This window comes from Canis aureus, chromosome 7 (genome assembly GCF_053574225.1).
Source record: "Canis aureus isolate CA01 chromosome 7, VMU_Caureus_v.1.0, whole genome shotgun sequence".
Taxonomy (NCBI): domain Eukaryota; kingdom Metazoa; phylum Chordata; class Mammalia; order Carnivora; family Canidae; genus Canis; species Canis aureus.
In genome coordinates, this window is record NC_135617.1 from 57,214,050 (window position 1) to 57,230,594 (window position 16,545).

Genomic DNA, 16,545 nt, shown 5'->3' on the forward strand with positions numbered 1-16,545 from the left:
TTGCCCCGGGAACTTAATTTTTGTGAATCCGTCATAAAGGTATAAACCAGAAATACTAAAAAGAAAGATTTAAGCACAGAGATCTTAAGCTTTTAACTCAGCACTATGTGTAATAAATAAAAATTGGAAATGATCAAAGGCCCAGTTTTAGGAAAATGGATAAGTTAATTATGGCATATCCATATAGTGGAATACTGTGTTGATATTGAAGATTTAAGTTTTTTTTTCCCTTTTTACCCATGACAGGAAAATGTTAATACTAGGTTAAAGGAAAAACAACAAAACCAAACCAGGCTATGCAGTTTTTACACTGTAATCCTAATTCTCTTAAATCTTTGGGGAAAGGACTGAAAAGAAATATGCCAAAATAAAAATTCTTCCAATTTGGTGGGATATGGTGGAATTTATGTATTTTTTTTCTTCATTAGTTTTCTTTTCCCCAAATTTTCCGTAATAAGGATATGAGATTTTTATAATCAAATTTAGAGAAAGTTAAAAAAAAAAAACCAACAATTTTATCTTGCTCCTTTTGCTAGTCTGTATGAATGACCAATCCAGGTGAAAATCAGACTGAGGCCAACATCCCACCTGTGATAGAGCCTACATAGACTTTAATAAAACAGCTCTTTGCTGGCAACTCAGCGGGGGAAGGAATGCTTCAATTCTCCCCTCCTTTTTAGTGAATTGGACATAATTTCAGACTTTGGAAAAATTTGCAATAGTACAAAGAATACCGATATATACCTGTGCTCAGATTGAAGTATTGTTAACTTTTGCCCTTTTGCTTTATTATTTGCCTTTTTTACATAAAAATACATACAGATTTCATATTAAGACATATATAACATCCACTAGTTTGTTACATATAATATAATGTTATGTAGCATATGTAGTATATATAATATAATGTATATATAGTATATGTAACATAATGTTTTTGAAAATATTTTATTTATTTATTTGAGAGAGAGAGCATGAGTGAGGTGAGATGGGCAAAGGGAGAGGGAGAGGCCCACTGAGCATGGAGCCCAATTTGGGGCTCGATCCCAGGAGTCCCCCCTATAATCCCAGAGTCCCAGGATTGAGCCTCCCATCAAGCTCCCCGCTCAGTGAGGAGTCTGTTTCTCTCTCTGACCCTCTCTCCTCTTGTGCTGTCTCCCTCACACACACTCTCTCAAATAAATAAAATCTTTTGAAAAAAGATATTCAGCACTTTATTATAAAATAATAAATGCTTTGCGTTAGATGATTTTGCCCAATATAGGCTAATCATGAGTTTAAGACTAGGCAAAGCTGTGATGTTTGGTAGATGAGGTGTATTTTTTTTTTAATTTTATTTATTTATTCATGACACATACAGAGAGAGAGAAGCAGAGACACAGGCAGAGGAAGAAGCAGGCTCCACGCAAGGAGCCTGAGATGGGACTGGATCCCAGTCTGGATCCAGGAGCCCAGGATTATGCCCTGAGCCGAAGGCAGATGCTCAGTCATTGAGCTATCCAGGCATCCTGAGGTGTATTTTTTTGTAACTGAGAATAATGGATTAGATGCATCAAGTGTGTTTACAACTTACTGTATTAAATGATATTTTCAACCCGTAATGAGTTTATCAGGATGTTACCCCATCATAAGTCAAGAAAGATCTGTATACATAAATACAGACATAGAATACTTTTTCTGAATCATTTCATGGCTGACCCTTTAATGCCTAGATTCTTCAGTATTTATTTCCCAACAATAAAGACAGTCTCTTTAAAAAACATAGTTATTTCAACCCCAATAAATTTAACATGGATACAATATTTTATTTTTTTAAAGATTTTATTTATTTATTCATGAGAGACACACACAGAGAGAGAGAGGCAGAGAGATAGAGGGAGAAGCAGGTTTCTCGCAGGGGGCCTGATGTGGGACTTGATCTCAGGACCCTGGGATCACGTCCTGAGCCAAAGCCAGATACCCAACCGCTGAGCTACCCAGGCATCCCAGGATACAATATTTTAATACACTGTCCATATTCCAGTATTGCCAGTTGACCAATTAAAGCCCTCAATCGATAGCATCCCTTTTTCCTCTGATCTAGGATCAGCCTAGGATCAGTTATTTCACTGAATTGCCCTTTTAAGTAAGTGGCCAGTCAGAACACTCGTCTGATCTATCTAATTAGGAGAAAGTTAGCAGAGAACATCCTGCTGGATTTGTAAACGTCTGAAACTCTCCTCCCACCTTATTAAAGAAGTGACTCCCTTTCTCTAGTGGTTGCACTTAACGGATTAGATCTCGGTCAGCTGTTATTTCTAAAAGCTGTTTTACAGTAGAGTTGTCAGAGTTGTCAGAATTCTTGAGAACACCATGAGTTGTAGAAGTAAAGCTGGTCCAGCAGCAGAAAGCAGCCTAATACGATGACCTGAGTCATTCTGGTGTCCAACGTTACCTTGTAAACTGTGCCTGTGTCCTTGAAACCATATCCTGTTTCGTAAAAGGAATCGAAGTGCCAAGTCAAACAAAGCCCAACCATCCCTCCTATGATAGCAGTACCTGGGCAGTATGCTTTTCCAGCTAAATCACAGTAGTCTCATTCAGGTGCAATGAGCTCTTCCCATAGTTTAACCTTCTCTCCCAGGTTTTTGCATTGCAGGTTTATATGTGAGGTGTTTTTTTTCTAAGGAAAGTCTCCTCTTTCCTAGTTGCTATTCTCAAAGGTACAACCAGGTAAAATCCTATTAAAAAGAGAGGTTCTGTTTAATAAAAACCATCCCAGGGGATCAGGAGATGCCTCTAGAAACAATACCCGTTTGATCTGATCATAGTGAGTCTTGGGCAGCAGATGATCTTGTATAAAAAGATCTTTTCTGTGATCCTCATCCATTTCACACCGAATTGTTCATGAGGATGAGAGTGGGGATAAAATCACCTAGCTCTGGGGCATGCTCTGTAAGAGGTCATGGAGGACCTCACTTAACCCTTCCTACCTTTGGCAGACCTGGTCACGCATGGCCCTGAGTGCCTTATAGACCTTTAGCACTCTAAAGCTGGGCCATTGGCTCCCATCGTTGTCACCAACAAGAGACTCTTCTTTATTAGGCCCCACTTACCCATCTTCACCTACCATGGACTTAGGGCTTTTAAAGTTTGAACTCTACAAAACTGCAATCCTACTTTCATGGAATGCTAACATTGGAAACATCAGATGGGACACTGGTCAGATGGGACTACGTGACCAGGAGGATTGAAGAGCGAAGGTGCTGGGGTACCTTGTATACTTCCTTCTTTTCTAAACTCATAACAATTTTATGTCTGGTAGGTCTGGACTGTACTGCGGTTTCCTATAATATATCTACTGCAGTAACAGACTTAGAAGTCCCTTTAGAATTTTTATACACAAAAGTCTATGTAGGAGTTTATTACCGGGTCCAACCATCATCAAGATGTAAGTCTTGTTAAGGCTCCATTTGCCATATTTTTGTCATTTTTAAAAACGTTCTTTCTGGAGTATAACCCCAACACAATGAAGCAAGTGGTAGGTCCAAGAAGTTCCATTTAAAGTCAAGAAGAGTATGGGTTCACATTTAGTTGGGAGGTTACATGAGAAACAATAGTTTTTATTTGTTTCGTCACAAAAGGCACAAAAGTAGAGATAATGAAACTCAGGGTTTTTTTTTTTTTTTTTTTTTTTTTAACCCAACTGGCCACACATTGCAATGCATAAGGCTCAGATGATCTCAAAATAGTTGTGCCCTTCACTTTCTGGTAACCATAGAAGATCAAGATCTGTGGTCCAGTCCACCTCAAGAACCGGATGGTTGAGAAAGGCAATCGGACGCTGCTCTCTTTGCTGTTCCTTTACAGGCCACTTCTATTTACCTTTCCTTCCCATTTTCCTCTTCTCTCTCTCCTTTCCCTACTTCTCTCTCTCTTCTTCCTTTGTTCCCCCCTTCTCTTCAACTCTTTGCAGAAGGTGTGAAGTTGGCTTCCTGGGCAACCTATTGCCCAAGGGATTTGGAGGGGAAATTTGAAAAGCCGGTTGAGGAGTAGTAGTCACTCTGAAAATGCTTGTACAGAGAAGAGGAAAATCACTAAAGAGGAGGGCCCTGCAAGGTGATACAAGGGGCCAGCGATGAGCAGTATGTCTCCCCGATCATATTTCCTTTTTCTCTTAGACTTCAGAAAAATGAGGAATAAAATTAAATGAGGGGAAAAGGAATTGGATTGATCTTGTTTTCACTGAGCTTAGTTCCTGATTAGCCCATCCTTAGTCCCATGTCTTGAGGAGATACTAAACATTTGGCAGGGGCAGTGATCCCTTTGGGTCTAGCTACTTCAAGCACGTGACATATAAGGATAGCAGCATGTCCTTTTTTTTTTTTTTTTTTTTAAGATATTGTTTTTTTGACAGAGAGAGAGAGCATAAGCAGAGGGAGGGGCAGAGCAAGAGGGAGAAGCAGATGCCCTGCTGAGCAGGGAGCCTGATGCAAGGCTTGTTCTGAGGCCCCTGGAATTGTGACCTGAGCCAAAGGCAGACGCTTAACCGACTCACTACCCAGGTAGATACCCCAATGGTATCTCCTTTGAATGGACTGCAAAAGTGATAGTGGAAGCAGCTGGTGTGCTCTTTCTCAAGCAGATTGTTTTGTAACCCAGTGGCCAAAGGGTAAAGGACTCAATCTGTAGAACCAGGTTCTAAGATGCTATTTCTTTCTTTCTTTCTTTCTTTCTTTCTTTCTTTCTTTCTTTCTTTCTTTCTTTCTTTCTTTCTTTCTTTCTTTCTTTTTCTTTCTCTTTCTTTCTTTCTTTTTCTTTTTCTTTTGTTTCCTTTCCTTTTCCTTCCTTCCTTCCTTCCTTTCCCTTTCTTTCTTTCTTTCTTTCTTTCTTTCTTTCTTTCTTTCTTTCTTTCTTTCTTTCTTTCTTTCTTTCTTTCTTTCTTTCTTTCTAGAAGATTTTATTTATTTATTCATGAGAGACACACACAGAGAGAGGCAGAACACAGGCAGAGGGAGAAGCAGGCTCCATGCAGGGAGCCCAATGCGGGACTTGATCCTCGGACTCCAGGATCACGCCACAGGCCAAAGGCGGCACTAAACCGCTGAGCCACCCAAGGATCCCTACGATGCTATTTCTTAATTCCCATAGCTCTTATTGTCTGGCACCGTTTACCTGTTTGTGTGTATGTAGTTTGCTTCCTCACATTGCTTATAGGTTCTTAAAGAGCAAACCCTGGGTTTTTGTGTGTCCCTATGCCAGGTCAGTAGCATGGGGACCTAGGAAGGGTGGTCGGGAGCCCAGCTGGCCCATATGGTAGCCACCTGAGCTATTTAATTTAAAGGTAAAATGAACTAAAATTAAAAACTCAAGACCTCTGTCGTGCCACAGTTCAAATGCTCAAGAGCTACATGTGGCTAGTAATTACCCTATTGGACAGGACAGATAATAAAGCATTTTCATCATAAAAGTTCTACTAGATAACACTAATCTAGAGCAACTATGAACTAATTAATCTACTTAATCCTTTTCAAGGTTGGATTGTTTTCAACCCATTGAACTGTTGGATTTTTTCCCTTTTGACTTATAATGGTATTTGGTGCTAGGGATTTAATACGGATCTTAACGTGGGTTCTTTATACAAAATTGCCATAGATGCCAAGAATTATTATTCAGAGGTAAAAGGGGCTTCCGTGACAGCAATGCTTTAAAATATGCAGAAACCAGCTACCAAAAATTACCAATATTCTTCCATTTGATTTGCTTCTTCAAAATGGAACACTTTGGCCCATGGACACTGGGGAGCTGGGTGATGTGAAGAGAGAGAAAACAGCTAACTCATGAATGCCTCCATGCTTGTCTGTAAACAAAATGGAAATGGCTTAGTCTGGTGGGTGGCCTTCGGCAGAGAAGCATATGGGGAGTCCTGTGGTTGGGTCAGAGGTGAGAGTGGCAGGGGTAGTGGAGTTAAGGGGGTTTTGGGAAGAAAGCGACACCACAGACTAGAAATGGCAGCAATAAAGCTGGGTTCTCAAATTCTAGATTTACCATTCCCTGTTCATTCCCTGCCATTCCCTGTTAAGGCCTTTTACTTCTCTGGGTCTCTGTTTATAAGGTTAGAAAAAAGGTATTATCATATGCACTTAAGAGCAAAGACGGGAATCTGGTTTCACTTACTAGCTATGTGGTCAAGGTCCAATTATTATTATTATTTTTAAAGATTTTATTTATTTATGAGATACAGAGAGAGAGGCAGAGACACAGGCAGAGAGAGAAGCAGGCTCCATGCAGGGAGCCCGACATGGGACTTGATCCCAGGCCCCCAGGATCACATCCCTGGCCGAAGGCAGGCGCTACACTGCTGAGCCACCCGGGGATCCCCAAGGTCCAATTATTTAACTACTCTGTGCCTCATTTTCCTTATGTCTAAAATCGGACTCAATAGTACATGGTTTGTTGTGAGAGTTAACTAAGTGTACCCAGTGCCCAGTATGTTGCTGGCCACATGGCCAGTGGTCCGTCAGTACTAGTAGTGATGAGGGTGGTAGAGATGACTCATCATCACCACCTCCAACTTCTCTGGTAATCTCTAGGTTTGTTTCCTGATTCACTCAGGGAAAGAATGACCATGAAAAAAGCAGAAGTAGTCTCCTTTATAATGCATGCAGCTGTACTTACTGAGGGGCAAATCTTCCACCTTAAAAGAGCCTACTGGAAATGTGGTTTTTCCTCCAAGCTGGGGATGGGGTATTATTGGTTTAATTAATCCATTATTGTAGGTGATGCTGTCTCAAATGGCAGAAAGCCTCCTAGATAATCAAATAAAACTCCTTATTGGCTTTATAGTTGGATGTAGATTTATCCTTTCTGTAGTAATATAGTCTCTAACTTGTATCAGGGTCAGCAAGCTAGGAAGTATTTTATTGAAATTTGTTTATTTATTTATTTATTTAGATTTTATTTATTTATTGAGAGAGAGAGAGAGAGGGAGAGAGAGCACAGGAGCCAGGAGAGGAGCAGAGGGAGAGAAAAAGAGAGAGAGAGAGAGAGAGAGAGAGAATCTCAAGCAGGCTTTATGCTGAGTGGGAGCCCAACACAGGACTCAATCTCAGGACCCCGAGATCATGACCTGGGCCCAAATCAAGAGTCAGGCACTCAACCGACTGAGTCACCCAAAGGTTCCAGCTAGGAAGTGTTTTAAACTTTGGGGGATCCCTGGGTGGCGCAGCGGTTTGGCGCCTGCCTTTGGCCCAGGGCGCGATCCTGGAGACCCGGGATCGAATCCCACGTCGGGCTCCCGGTGCATGGAGCCTGCTTCTCCCTCTGCCTGTGTCTCTGCCTCTCTCTCTCTCTCTCTCTCTCTGTGTGACTATCATAAATAAATAAAATTAAAAAAAAAACAAAAAAACCCTGGGAGTTATTCTAGAATGACAGTTCCCTTCACTTAACTTCTAAGTGGTCATTAACTCCTCATTAAAAAAACAAAACAAAACAAAACAAAACAAAAAACTTTGAAGGTCGTACAGTCTATGTTACCGTACTCTGCTCTGCTTTAGTATGAAAACAGCCATAGGCAACATGTAAGTGATGGATGTGGTGTGTTCCAATAAAACTTATAGAAATCAGGGGCTTGACCTGCAGGTTATAGTTTGCCAGCCCCTGGATCTGTGTACCATAGCATCGTCTCTTAGCGGCTCTTGTCTCCTGCTTCCCCGTGGCTCGTATGGCTTGGAGAAGCAGTCTGGTTCTCCTTGGAGAGCTTCTTGAGTTCTAGCCACTAGTGTTCCACCTTATATTTAGCAGTAACTGTTTCCTAGTCTGCTGAGTGCTGGAGGGATAAGTTACAAAACAGGACTGTCAGATATGTGTGGGAGTGAGAGAAAGGTGGCAGTTTATCCTGTATTTTGCTTAAAAATTGCTGCTCCGTACTTCCCCCATATCCTCCTGAAAGATACCAGTTTCTACCAGGAGACCTCAGTCTTACTCTCCTGGGTCTATCTCACAGGGGCACCTGCCACACGCTTGTCACAACTTGCCTCTCAGGCAAACTGGAGCCATAGAAGAGGGGGAGAGAGAGTAGCTTGGGGTGTAACTGGCCTGCCTAACTTCTGTCTGTTTGCTCAGGGAACCGATATACTTTGAATGGAGAGAGGGGCCAAGAGGAGCAGTAGATAGACGCAACCAGCTGTAGACTCCAGAGCACTCCTGCTGTCCTTAGAGAGGAGCCTAGAGAGTGAACTGTTGTATCTTCTTAGTTCAAGTGCTGTTGAGGACAGTTGGAAGGGAGGCATGCTGGGTAAGGAGATCCAAAATCCAGTCCTTGTGAGAAGTATGAGCTGGTTGAGCAGAGCCCTGGGGGTATGCTTCAAAGGCTGGATCCCAGTCTGCAGGAGGAGCCCTGGAAGCAGAAACAACATTGGACTATGAGACCTGAAGTCCAGCTTTGGTTCTTCTACTAAAAGGCTGCATGATCCTGGGCAGAAGACTTGCTCTCTTTGAATCTCAACTTTGTAAAATGAGGAAACTTGAACCCCTCACAACAGGTCACCCGATTTTGATCCATGTGACCATTTCACTGTAACCAAGTCCACTGCTGTCACGGTGCTTGTCTGTGCTGGGAAACACTGCCCTGATTGATACTGCAGTGTGCTGTAGAGTGGGGTACAGGGGCTCCCAGGCAGAGATTAGAGAGGCCAGGCTCAACCCCAAACTGATGCCAAAGAAGGACTGTCTGTGTGTTCACCGCCACTTGGAAGAGCTTTCCCTCGTGCTTCCCATAGAGTAAGGTCAGGACAGCGAAAATTTCCACTGAAGTCAGGACAGGTGGGTGGGGAGGCCCAGGAGAACGTGCAGTAAGTGTGCATGCTTTTAGGGGGAGAGGAGACATTTCTGTAGCACGGTAGAGATCAAGCAGCTAGCTATAGGACTACTTCTGAGTCTTTCAGTTCCTTCAAGTGTGTCACCTTGATTGCAGTGGAGAAGCTGTGCTCTAGGCTCTCGTGCATTTCTGAATTTTTATGCAGAGGGGTACCTCGGTTTCCTCATATAGGCCAGGGAGCCCCAGCCACAAATGGAACTCCTGAGGACAGCATTGCACGGGTCACAAGGGAGGGCATACTTGGGAAATGCTTTCCTGCTTTAGAAAAATTACCCAACTCACACTGGCTGGCAGGAGGCCAGCAGCTCATATAAACCGCTCAAGAGTGGGCAGCTTCTAGGATACATGTGATGAGTGCCCCCTCTCCCTCTAGCTAAATATCAATAAAGAAGTTCAGACTCGCTATACTGAAACCCTCTTTAGCTCTCCTATATCCTCATTAGTTATTAGCTCGTTAGTGTGAGCATTACTCTCCCCTGTAAAGAAGTTCTTAAATGACACGTTGAACCACAGATCCATGTATCTTTATAATTCATTGGGGACTTTGTGCTTGAAACTTTACAGGGTAATCTAACAGTAATCCTAGAGGATGGGGGGAACTGTCACTCATATAAGAGTGGAAGGCTGGAGTTACAGAAAGAATTATTTCACTTCCCGAAAGCAATATTCAAGTCTGGTTTCACCTGCGGGGAATAGGACAGGTGTCCAGCCTGGCCCTCCGAGATCCAGGAAGAGCTCTTGTCCACAGGATTTGTCTTTAGCCAGGACAGCCATGAATTTCTTCTAGGAAAAAAAGTTGCTACGAGAGATACTAGATTGCAGAGGAGCTATTCTCCATCTTAGTTTACATATTTCTCCCTCTCTGTTTGGGCTTTTGCTATATTATCTCCTGTTTGAGAGTTGTTGTCCAGATGGTGAATTATTTTCCTCAAGAGAAATTCAATGGCCAATCTCCCTGATTCTGAATTAGGTGTACTTTGGCTGAAATAGGGGACAATAGGATCTGGATAAACTTTACCTATTTGTGACCAGGTTTACCTTTAAGGCATTCCAAGGCAAAAAAAAAAAAGGAAGGAAAGAAAGAAAGAGGGGGATCCCTGGGTGGCGCAGCGGTTTGGCGCCTGCCTTTGGCCCAGGGCACGATCCTGGAGACCCGGGATCGAATCCCACATCGGGCTCCCGGTGCATGGAGCCTGCTTCTCCCTCTGCCTATGTCTCTGCCTCTCTCTCTCTGTGTGACTATCATAAATTAAAAAAAGAAAGAAAGAAAGAAAGAAAGAAAGAAAGAAAGAAAGAAAGAAAGAAAGAAAGAAAGAAAGAAAGAAAGAAAAGAAAGAAAGGAAAGAAAGAAAGAAAAGATTAAGAAATTTCAAGCATGACTCATTATTAAACTGCTTAACTTCTGTTATTTTTCATTTAATTATATGTATGTGAACACTGAGTTCAAGGTGCTGTCCTAGAACTAGGCTTTAGTAACATACAGGGTGTTTGTTTTAGTTTTCTTTGGGGAGAGCTGCAAGCTGGAGATCATGGAGAATTGTGTGTGTGTGTGTGTGTGTGTGTGTGTATTTCTAATCCATCCATCCTTTTTTTTTTTTTTTTAAATTTATTCATGAGAGAGACAGAGCAGAAACATAGGCAGAGAGAGAAGGAGTCCTCGCAGGAAGCCTGATGTGGGACTGGATCCCTGGACCCTGGGATCATGCCTTGAGCCGAAGGCAGACGCTCAACCACTGAACCACCCAGGTGTCCCTAATCCATCCTTTTACAGAAGCTAAAACTGAGTCCCAGGGAAGAACCATGACTTACCCAAGGTTACATGGCCAGCAGGGTTAGAGAAGAGACTAGGGCTGAGTCTCCTGACTCCTGGGACAGTGCTTTTTAGATTTCCCATGTTGCTTCTCTGCTCAAAGGACTACAGGGTTCTGCTCAATACAGAGGGTGTGGTGGTTTGAAAGCAATTACTCCATCTCTTGAAAGACAGAGTGGAGAGGTGGTTTGCCTGTGAGGCTACTGGGGGCTGAGGCTGGGGGAGCAAAAGAACTCTTAGCTGTTTGGCCTCAGGGACTGAGGAGGGCATGAGGGAGAAAGAGATGGAGGCTCATTTCGGAGTGGGACATCCTCTGGCTTGTTTCTCCCTGGATTGCCTTCATGGGAATGGTGCTGTCCCTAGGTGCTCATTCAGGGTTGGGGGGCAGAGGTCATGGTAGTTCTCGTTGCCTTTGCCCACCATCATAATTGGATGATTTCAGACTAGGGGAGGTGAAGGAGCCGATGGCTGGAGATGAATCAGATCTTGGCTGCAGGTGAAGGTAGAGAAATGCTTAAGGCTTTTACAGTCTACACAGAACCTTCCCACCTTGACCTTGAGAGGCAAAATCATCCCCTCTTCACTTATCCTTTCTGTACACTCTCTTAACCCGTCTCTCAGGCATTTAGCGCCTTTCTGGTTGCTCTTGTCATTCTCAGACTTCAACTCCGTTTTATTTGCGGATGTCCTTGTCCAAGATTATTCTATAGGCAAATTGCTCCAAGGGAACCTGTGGAAGGACTTATTACTGACACATTAGTTTGGGGGAAGATAGAGAAATGCCACTTCATGGTTATTGAAGGCTTACTGTATGCCAGGCAGCATTCTGTGGGATTTATATGTACTCTCTTATTTTAGTTCTCATGATGACCTTCTAATGTCAGGGTCATGCCCGTTTTTCGTATTAAGAACGGAGGCACAGAAGGATTACATGACCTGACAGGTCACATCTCAAGTCCGTGGGGAGCCAGGACTGGCCCTCAGGCAGTCAGCCTTGGATTCTGAGCCGGTAACTAGTGTGCAGCACTGCTGCTCACCCGTGTCTCTCCATTGGTTGGAGGAGGAAGGGTGGGGTGTGGGCAGACAGCTGAAACCTAGGCTATTGAAAACAAATCATTATAGCAGATTTTTCTTTCCATTTGTCTCCTTTCCTATGACCCGCATGAAGGGGAGTATGGGTTGGTGGAAGACATATTCTAAAGATATATGTTCAAAGAAGAAACCAAGGGATGCCTAGGTGGCTCAGTGATTGAGCATCTGCCTTCAGCTCAGGGTGTGATCCCCGGGTCCTGGATCAAGTCCTGCATCAGGCTCCCCACAGGGAGCCTGCTTCTCCCTCTGCCCATGTCTCTGCCTCTCTCTCTCTCTGTGTCTCTCATGAATAAATGAATGAAATCTTAAAAAAAAAAAAAGATTTATGTTCAAAGAAGCAACCAAGACTCAAGAAAGACAGGGTTGGTAACACTTTGCTTAGTCCTGGGAGGCAGCATGGTGCAGAGACATAAGGGCCGATGGGATGAGTCTGATTGACCTGGATTTTGACTCTGTGCCCTCACTGGGCAACTGTGCCAAGCTACTGAACCTCTTCTCAGTTTTCCTATCTGGAATGTGGACATAATCCTGTCTCATGGGGTTGTTTATGAAGCTCAAATGAGATCATAGGAAATTCATAGGTAATATTGATAAAGCTGCTTGCTCGCCTTTTTTTTCTTTGTCTCTTTCCTCATAGAAAGGTCAGGACGTTGAGGTGTACTAAGCATTCCTGGAGAACTAAGGTCAGGGTGGAGGGGCGGTTGTATCTGATTTTCAACCCAAGTAGAACTCCATCAGAGGTGAGACTTAATGAGTCATATAGGCCAGGAGAAATGGCTGTAGAGAAAACACCTCTCTCTACTAAGAACATTGGCCGTAGCATGTCTCAGCCTAATTGATGTACAAAGACAGCTTGAGAGGAACTGTCTGTGTGGCACATGGCATCTGATTGTCAGATGTTCTCAAGGGTGAGAGGAAGAAATTCTGCTTGCTCCCACCTGCTCCTGTGAGGAGCACTGCTGAGGAGACGGTGCAGCCTGGGGCCATGGGAGAGGGGCACACACCATACTCGGGGGCAGGTGCAGTGGGGCAGTGTTGGCTGAGGGAAGCTGTGCCGAGGGAAGGAGCTTGTGCAGCCCACTTGTGCTCACTGGTACGATGAAGGTCTGGGATTCAAGTATCTCCAACGTCTTCCATTCTAAAACCCTATCCTTCAGTGCCGCAGAAACGGAACGGTGAAGTTGAAAACAACCCACAACTAAACTGCTTCGGGATCTCAGGCTTGAAACCCAAAGAAGAAGTTAAAGTGCAGACCAGCTGGCTTGGTGGTTAAACCTCTTATTTGAATAGTTGATTGCATAACTTTATTTGTATGAGATTGATACCCCAATCTGTATGTGAAGGCTGTTCTTTGGGGAAACAGGGCTGCTTCAGAACCAGGACATAATTTGCTTGTGTTCTTATTTGAAAAGTTTAGACACAGTCCTTGAACCGAGCTACATTTTAGATGTTGAGAATTTCTGGTCATAGAATTTTTGTTTCTTCCGTCCTGTCTCCTCTCTACCACCCACCGCTCCAAGCAAAGCAGTACATGACATCATCCCACATTACCTAGCAAACAGGCAAAACCTATCCCTTCTCATCTGCGTTGTCTCTAGGTTTTACTTGGGAACAACACTCTTAGGTCTAGGTCCTTACAAATCCCAATGATCTAGGCTTAGGAGATATGTTTCCTTTCTTCCCAAACTGTGGTTTCCTTCCCCCTGTGGGTGGGTCAGGTCTTTCTGGGGGTGGTGAAGGAAACCCAGCTCTGCAGCCCTCATTCCTCTCTCCCGGGAAAGCAGTAAGATTCAGTCAGCCAAACTGGGATGGCAATGCAGTGAAATTGGGATGGTGTTTCCTGATATAAATCTGGAAGGTTGCAGTGGATGGTTAGGGGACAGATGTTGGGTAACTGGAAGCTGAGCCCCGAGTGTATTGAAACAGTATCAATATTCTCTTCCATCAGGTTTCAGAAATGACTTTAAACATTTTTAACTGAATTACGAAAACTACTATATGCAGTGTTCAGAGAAGAACAAATGAAGCGTGTTAGGAATTTGATAATAAGTACTTGTCCACTCCCTAAAGTGACATTGTGGGCTGTTTTTTTTTTTTTGGTATCAACATAGGCAAGATCGTCAAGCGATTCTGAGATGCAAAGATCACCTGCTGCACTGTCACTACGAAACCTATTTTTCCTTTTTTTTTTTTTCTTTTATGATAGTCACACACACAGAGAGAGAGGCAGAGACACAGGCAGAGGGAGAAGCAGGCTCCATGCACCGGGAGCCCGACGTGGGATTCGATCCCGGGTCTCCAGGATCGCGCTCTGGGCCAAAGGCAGGCGCCAAACTGCTGCGCCACCCAAGGATCCCCGAGACCTATTTTTCTAACCTTACAAGAAAGATTTCTGTTCCCATTAAGTCTTGTTTACTTTTCTTCAACAAAGACTTGTCTCATGCTAACTGAGCGCCACATCTTACTCTAAGTATCTTCTAAATATTAACCTAATTGCTATAACCCTGGGAGGCAGGCCACTATCGTCACCATTTTACAGATGGGGAAACTGAGTTAGAGGGAGTAACTCGCTCCAGGTCGCACAGCTAGGAAGTGGCAATGCCTGGTTTTAAACTTGGGCATTAGTCTGACTCTATATACTGCCCCTTGATTCTTACAATCTGAATTTCCCATGAATCACCTGAGGCTAGAAATGTCTAGGTTTCTATGGTTGATTGTGTGTGTGTGTGTGTGTGTGTGTGTGTGATACTCCATTAAGAAAATGTTAGTTTGGGGCACCTGGGTGGTTCAGCGGTTGAGCGGCTGCCTTTGGCTCAGGGCGTGATCCCGCGGGGGTCCTGGGATCGAGTCCCATATCAGGTTCCCTGCAGGGAGCCTGCCTCTCCCTCTGCCTGTGTCTCTCATGAATAAATACGGAAAATCTTAAAGAGAAAAGAAAAGAAAAGAAAATGTTCTTTCCCTTAGCAAAGCCTAGCTTGTTCTGAAGTAAAACAACTACAAAATTGTCGCCAGTGAGTTGTCCTTTATAGAAGTCACATTGACTTCCTATTTTTTTTTCTTGGATTGCTTGAAAGGGGAACATTCTAAAGCCACATACCCAGTGGCCTCAAGGCTCTGGAGGCTGTGTTAAAAATAAAGGCTGTGACAGATAAGTCAGAGGTGCTGGAGTCCTGCAAGTCGGAAGTCGCATCTGTGGAACGTGCTGGTTTTCTCAGCCCCAGACAGCAGACAGCTGCAACCAAAGAAACCTTCCTTCTTTGCCTGAAGCCTCCTTGACTAAAAATTCCAGACGGTCACCTCTCTGTCTGCTCAAATTTCCTATGGGAAGTAGACTTGAAGTGTAAACACCAGGAGGCTGGGCAGAAGGGAGCAGCAGATTGTTTCAGGGGGGAGGCTGCTGGGCCCTTTGCTCCGTCCCCAGGGCCGCCCTACTGCAGTGATTCTCTAGCAGGGGAAGAGGCTTTTTCCCACTTAACCCCTCGCCCCACTGCCTTTTCCACCTTTGCTTCCAGCGATGCCACTTCCAGCAGACAGCACCTTTCTGGTTAACCTCTGAGGACGTCTGAGGGTTGTGCAGCAGACGGAACTGTGGCAGGAGGAAAACCTCTTATCACTGTAGCCTAAAAAGCATTTTCTCGTGACCAAAGTGGCCAGAGATGGGCTTTTGCCCTTGGGGGTCACCGGCTGCTGTCCTCCTCAGGCTCGCCCACTGATGACTTCTTCCTCTAGGCTTTTAGGGGGGAGGTGTTTCTTTTTTCAACATGTTTTATTTTGTAGTTTATCTAACTAACAGCGTTTATATTTAAGCTGTTTAGGCTATTGAAAAACAAATGAGCATTTCCCCCACATAGGATAAAAATACCAACAGAAACAACAACAAAAAATCCTTAAAATCAGTGCCCTTCAATCCAACCTGGTCAGGTGTCACGTAAGCAGATTTTGCCAAGGAGGAGTTGTTTCTAGATTGCTGGTGATCTTTCTTGACGAGTAACTGCTTGTTGACATTGCAGGGTATGCATAGAACTTGACATATTCAGGATGCCGATGGTATGTCGAATTTTAGAAAATAGGTGGGTTCAAGTTTAATGTTCAAAAAATAATGACTCTTACTATATTTATATATATAAAAAATATATATATATAAAAGATATATATATATAAAAGATATATATATATATATATATAAAAGATTTTATTTATTCATGAGAGACACAGAGAAAGAGGCAGAGACACAGGCAGAGGGAGAAGCAGGCTCCGTACTGGGAGCCCGATGCAGGACTCGATCCCAGGACCTCAGGATCATGACCTGAGCCAAAGACAAACGCTCAACCGCTGAGCCACCCAGGTGCCCCGAATCTTACTATATTTTATCAAATCTAAGACATCACTGCTGGTGACAGTTTTTTATATACCACCAAGGAAGAAAACCCACTGTAACCAAGCTATGAAAAGACATTGACTCAAATAACACATTCGAATGTCTTAGAATCAGTGAACTACGGGCAGTATCTTAGCCACCATCTTGCGTCTTTTCCTTAGGGTCTGACAACATGGTTCTGACTGCACTGTTGGGTTTAGTTTCCTCTGCCTGGCCTATTGGCAACATTTAACATTCTTGATGGCTTTTTCCACCAAACATTTCCTTACCTTGGCTGCCAGGACAGTGTTCTCTGCTCGTCCTCCTCTCACTTCCCTGGCTATTCCTTCTCCATCTCTTTGGCTGGTTCCTCCTCTTTAACTTGATTTGTGAACAGTGGACAGCCCCAGGGCTCAGGACTTGCACCTC

General features: G+C 43.7%; 1 protein-coding gene across 1 annotated transcript in view; it reads left to right on the plus strand.

Annotated features, from left to right (window-relative positions):
* TNFRSF21 (TNF receptor superfamily member 21) overlaps positions 1 to 16,545 on the plus strand; it is a 69,467-nt gene that overhangs the window by 22,466 nt on the left and 30,456 nt on the right. The window lies entirely within an intron of this gene.